At 40.4% G+C, this 6,572-nt stretch overlaps 1 pseudogene; it reads left to right on the forward strand.

Annotated features, from left to right (window-relative positions):
* The first annotated feature begins 262 nt into the window (after positions 1 to 262).
* On the forward strand, positions 263 to 1,010 carry LOC103201462 (annotated as a pseudogene).
* Positions 1,011 to 6,572: the final 5,562 nt, after the last annotated feature.

Below are 6,572 nucleotides of genomic sequence, written 5' to 3' on the forward strand. Positions count from 1 at the left end.
AATGGAAAACTAATTTGCTCTGTAAACCTTCACCCAAGCCACAATAAAAGGAAAAGAAAGAAAGAAAGAAAACCCTGTGGTGCACAGTTCTGCTCTGATACACAGAGGCTTGCCATGAGGTAGAGTCAACCTGATGGCAATTGTTTTTTTGTTTTTGTTTTGACCTTAGCCAGGGTTTTCCCATATACTTTATGGATACACGAGAATAAAATAGAGATGGTAGTGTTACAAGGAGGCTGTAAGGGGGAGGTCTAAATCAATCCAGCTGACAAGGATGGAGTATACCATGAAATCCCTCAGCCTTCTCAACCCCAAGTCCCTCTCCAGTTATGTGGCCCCAGGTATGTGACAGTGAGTACCATGGTGGTGACCCAATGACCCAGAAGCTGTTGTCAGAGCCCAGCCCCAAACCCCCAAAGCCTGGCCCTACTGAGTAAGCAATGCCGACAAGAATACATGGAAGGGCATCATGGCACACAGCCTTGAGGACCTCCTCCACAAGGTGTGAGACACCCTGATGCTGGCAGACAAGCCCTTCTCCCTGCTGTAGGAGGAAGATGACACAACAGTAGAGACAGAAGAGTATTTCCATGCTCTGGCAAAAGACACAGTGTTCATGGTGCTCCAGAAGGGACAGAAATGGCAATCTCCATCGGAGCAGGGGGCTAAGTACCAACTCTCCCTCTTTTGTAAGCCTGCTAAGAAGATTGATGTGGCTGTGTGACCTTTAACTTGTACAAGACAAACCCAAAGGACTTCATTGGCTACCTGAATGTGAAGGCAGCTCTCTGTGGCACAAATACCCACTCCTACAATCTGCTCTGCTATGGGATCAAACACATTATGAAGGAAGCTCTTTGCTAGTCTCTCTTCAGCCTGCAGGCCACAGGGCACATGCTGCTTGGTACTTCCTGTTACATACAGCAGCTCCTGGATGCTGTAGAGGGAGAGCAGAACCCCAAGGGTAAGGCCTGTCCCTCATTCTGACCTGTCTGAAGATACTGCAATGAAGGCTAAAGTCCATGGAGGACTTCCTCAGCCAAAAACAAGACTCAATGCTTAGCCTCAGAGCCTATAAGCCTAGCAGCTAGCTACAGAGTTTCTTACCTCCCCACACGTCCCTCAGCCCACTGGATCATGAATGAGAAAGCAGGAAGAAGGACTGGAAGCCTAGGGTGGGCTGGCCAATGGAGAACTGCAGGTTCTTGGCCTGGCCCAGCTCTTCCCTGCCCAAGGTGGCTTAGCTGACCAACACTGGTCACCAGCAGGCAGCCTGAATGTGAAGGAGACATGAAGGGCCTGAAGTCTGCCCCCTGACAACTGTGTTCACATCACTCCCTACCTCCTGATTCTCCTATCTCATATACACCTGTGTGGGCTGTCAAGCCCACAGTGTATGTATGATATTAGAGTATATGAAATAAATAATTTATGCTGATAAAAAAGAAGAAAATGTAAACTAATTGGATGTTTAAGTGCAGAAGATTTTAAAAACTATTAAATAAAAGTTATAAATGATAAGAAAGCATTACCTTTAATTGCCACCACAGTATGACAAACTGACAGTTTGTGGATGGTAGTTGCTTGAGTGTTGCTGTGATGCTGGAAACTATGACACCAGTATTTCAAATGCCAGCAGGGTCAACCATGGTAGACAGGTTTTAGTGGAGCTTCCAGACTAAGACAGACTAAGAAGAAAGATAAGGCCAGGTCTACCTTTGAGAAAAAAACTGGCACTGAAAACCTTATGAATAGCAGGCAAACATTGTCTTATATAGCACCCAAAGATGAGCCCCTCAGGTTGGAAAGCACTCAAATTATGACTGGGGAAGAGCTGACTCCTCAAAATAGAGTCGACCTTGATGATGTGGATGGAGTAAAGCTTTGGGGACCTTCATTTGCTGATGTGACATGACTCGAAATGAGAAGAAACAGCTACAAGGTTCCATTAATAATCAATATGGAATGTATCAACTATGAATCTAGGAAAATTGGAAGTTGTCAAAAATTAACTGGAATGCATAAATATTGATATCATAGGCATTAGTGAGCTGAAATGGAGTATTGTTGTTGTTGTTATGTGCCGTCAAGTCAGACCTGACTCATAGTGACCCCTCCTTGGGTTTCCAAGGTGTTATCACTACAGAAGTAGATTGCCATCTTCCTTCCGAGGAGTGGCTGGTGGGTTTGAACCTCCAGCCTTCTGGTTAGCAGTCAAATGCCTTAGGCACTATGCTATCAGAGCTCCTTGAAATGGAGTAGTATTGGCCATTTTGAATCAGATAATCATGTTGTCTACTATGCCAGAAATGACAAATTGAGGAAAAATGCTGTTACATTCATCATCAAAAAGAACAATTAAAGTTCTATACTGAAATAAAATGCTGTTAGTGATAGGATAATATCCATACACCTACAAAGAAGACCAGTCAATACAAAATGTATGCACCAACTCTTGGTTTAAAAATGTATGCACCAACTATTTGTTTAACTGGCTTGGCTCTTGCCCCAAGCTGTTGTTGTTGTTAGGTGCCATTGAATCATCTCGGACCCAGAGTGACCCTATGTACAACAGAATGAAACACGGCCCGGTCCTGTGCCAGCCTCACAATCCCTGCTATACATAAGCCCATTGTTGCAACCACTGTGTCAATCCATCTTGTTGAGGGCCTTCCCCTTTTCCTCTCACCCTTCACTTTACCAAGCATGATATCCTTCTCCAGGGAATGGTCCCTTCTGACAACATGACCACAGAAAGTGAGATAGAGTCTGGCCATTCTTGCTTCCAAGGAGCATTCTGGCTGTACTTCTTCCAATACGGATTTGTTTGTTCTTTTGGCAGTCCACGTTACTTTCAGTATTCTTTGCTAACACAACTCAAAAGCATCAACTCTTCTTCAATCTTCTGTATTCATTGTCCAACTCTCACATGCATATGAGGCAATTGAAAATGCCATGGCTTGGGTTAGGCACACCTCAGTCTTCAAGGAGACATCTTTGCTCTTCATCACTTGAAAGAGGTCTTTTGCAGCAGATTTGGCCAATGCAATACGTCTTCTGATGTCTTTACTTCTGCTTCCATTGGTTTGATTGTAGAACCTAGTAATATGAAATCCTTGACAACTTCAATCTTTTTTCCATCCACCATGAAGCTGTTTATTGGATCAGTTGTGAGGATTTTTGTTTTCTTTATTTTGAGATGTAATCCATACTGCAGACTGTAGTCTTTAATCTTCATCAGTAAGTGCTTCAAGTCATCCTCACTTTCAGCAAGCAAAGCTGTCATCTGCGTATCATTAATAAGTCTTCCATCAATCCTGATGCCATGTTCTTCTTCATATAGTCTAGCTTCTCAGATTATTTGCTCAGCATACAGATTGAATAAGTATAGTGAAAGGATACAACCCTGATGCACTCCTTTCCTGATTTTAAACCATGAAGTGTCCCCTTGTTCTGTTCAAATGACAGCCTCCTAGTCTATGTATAGGTTCCTCATGAGCACAATCAAGTGTTCTGGAATTTCAATTCTTCTCAATGTTATCCATAATTTGTTATGATCCACACAATTGAATGCTTTTGCACAGTCAATAAAACACAAGTAAACATCTTTCTGGTATTCTTTACTTTCAGCCAAGATCCATATGACATCAACAATGATATCCCTCATTCTACGTCCTCTTCTGAATCCAGCTTGCAGTTCTGGAAGTTCTCTGTTAAGTTCTTTGCTGCAACCATTTTTTAATTATCTTCAGCAAGACTATATTTGCGTGTGATATTAATGATATTGTTTAATAATTTCCACTTTCTGTGAGATCACCTTTCTTTGGAATGGGTACTCATATGGCTCTTTTCCAGTCAGATGGCCAGGTAATTGTCTTCCAAATTTCTTGGCATAGACAAGTCAGTGCCTGCAGCCCAGCATCCATTTGTTTAAACATCTCAATGGGTATTCCATCAATTCCTGGAGTCTTGTTCTTTGTCTTGTTCCTTCAGTGTGGCTTCAACTTCTTCCTTCAACACCATTGGTTCTTGATCATTGGCCACCTCCTGCGACCAATTCTTTTTGGTACAGCGATTCTGTGTATCCTTCCATCTTCTTTTGATGTTTCTTGCATCAGTTAATATTTTGCCCATAGACTATTTCAGTGTTGCAAATCAAGGCTTGAATTTTTTCTTCAGTTCTTTCAGCTTGAGAAATGCTGAGTGTGTTTTTCCCTTTTGTTATTCTAACACCAGGTCTTTGCACATTTTGTTATAGCAATTGACTTTTTCTTCTTGAGCTGCTCTTTGAAATCTTCATTTCAGCTCTTTTATCTTGCCATTTCTTCCATTTGCTTTAGCTACTCTCCATTTAAGGGCAAGTTTCAGAGTCTCTGACATCCATTTTGGTCCTTTCTTCCTTTCTTATCTTTTAATCACCTTTTGCTTTCTTCATAGGTGATGTTCTTGATGTCATTCCACAATTCCTCTGGTTTTCAATCATTGGAGTTCAATGCATCAAATATATTCTTTAGATGGTCTCTAAATTCAGGAAGGATATAATCAAGGTCATATTTTGACTTTTATGGACTTCTTTTAATTGTCTTCAGCTTTAATTTGAACTTGCATATGAGCAACTGATGGTCTGTTCCACAGTCAGCTCCTGGCCTTTTTTTGATTGAAGATATTGAGCTTCTCCATCGCCTCTTTCCACAGATGTAGTCAATTTGATTCCTGTGTGCTCCATCTGGCAAAGTCCACATGTATTGTTTGTGTTGTTGAAAAAAGGTATTTGCAATCAATAAGTTGTCGCTTTGGCAAAATTCCATCATGCATTCTCCAGCGTTATTTCTATCACCAAGGTCATATTTTCCAACTACTGATGATTCTTCTTTGTTTCCAACTTTTGCATTCCAATCACCAGTGATAATGAGCACATCTTGATTGCATCTTTGGTCAATTTCAGACTGCAGAAGTTGGTGGAAATCTTCAACTTCTTCATCTTTGGCTTTGGTGGCTGGTGCATAAATTTGAATAATAGTAATATTAACTGGTCTTCCTTGTAGGTGTATGGATATTATCTTATCACTAACAGAATTGCACTTCAGGATAGATCTTGAAACATTTATTGTGACTATGAATGCCACGCCATTCCTCTTCAGTTTGTCATTCCCAGCATAGTAGATCATGTGGTTGTCTGATTCAAAATGGCCAGAACAAGTCCATTTCAGTGCACTAATGCCTAGGATATTGATCTTTATGCATTCTGTTTCATTTTTGACAACTTTCAATTTTCCTAGGTTCATACTTCATACATTACATATTCCAATTATTAATGGATGTTTGAGGCTGTTTCTTCCCATTTTGAGTTGTGCTACATCAGCAAATGGATGTCCCAAAAGCTTTACTCCCTCCACATCATTAAAATTAGCTCACTTTAAGGAGCCAGCTCTTTCCCAACTGTATTTTGAGTGCCTCTGACCTGAGAGGCTCATCTTCCAGCACTATATCAGACAATGTTTCAGGGCTATTCATAAACTTTTCTGGTAACATATCAGACAGTGTTTCACTGCTATTCATAAGATTTTCACTGGCCAATTCTTTGAGAATAAATTCCTTCTTCCAAGTCTGTCTTAATCTGTAAGCGCTGCTGAAGCCTGACCACCATGGGTGACCCTGCTGGTATTTGAAATATGAAACATTTTCATATGTTTCATTTTCATATTTCATATGAAATAATATTTGAAAATGAAACAGAATGCATAAAAATCAATATCCTAGGCATTAGTATGTTGAAACGGACTGGTTCTGGCCATTTTGAATCAGGTAACCACATGATCTACTATGCTGGCAATGACAAACTGAAGAGGAATGGCGTGGCATTCATAGTCACAAAAAATGTTTCAAGGTCTATCTTGAAGTACAGTGCTGTTAGTGATAAGATAATATCCATATGCCTACAAGGAAGACCAGTGGCATAGCCTCCAGCCTCACAGCAACACAGAAGCCACCAGAGTACAACAAACTGACAGACAAGTGGTGGTGCCCCAAGCTACTCTTAGTAAATAACGGTGGGAGTCAGGAATGTGTTTGTAGGAGAAGGAGTTTACTCATGATGTTCCAGGAAGAAGGCAGTTGAGTAAAGAGTTGCTGAAGACCTACCCACCCTGTGACCATGTGACTGTCACACATTCCCCTTCCCCATCTTTGCTATAAGACACACCTCTCCCTCTATGCTTAGGAACACTTGGTAGATTCCTCTCTGACTTATTTCTCCAATTTACAAATTTTATTACCCCTAATGAATCTTTTACTTTAACAGAGTGAGCATTCTTACTCTTCAACAACTGCAGTTATTTTAGGGGGAGGTAAGTATATGTGAAATTTAAAAATACACTTTTCTATATTTTTCAAATCTTCTATAATATAAGTGAAGTATTCATAACACAAAATTTAAAAAAATTTATATTTCAAAGAGTGACTGACAAATTAGTCAAGTGGATCATGTGTTTTAACAAGCGTAAATTAGAGAATTAAATTAAAGAAAATTATATGCAGTCAAAGGTTAAGCTTTAAATGGTCCAGGAAACCAG

The sequence above is a fragment of the Orycteropus afer genome, unplaced genomic scaffold (assembly GCF_000298275.1).
Source record: "Orycteropus afer afer isolate SDZICR_OR568_19922 unplaced genomic scaffold, OryAfe1.0 scaffold00152, whole genome shotgun sequence".
Lineage (NCBI taxonomy): Eukaryota > Metazoa > Chordata > Mammalia > Tubulidentata > Orycteropodidae > Orycteropus > Orycteropus afer.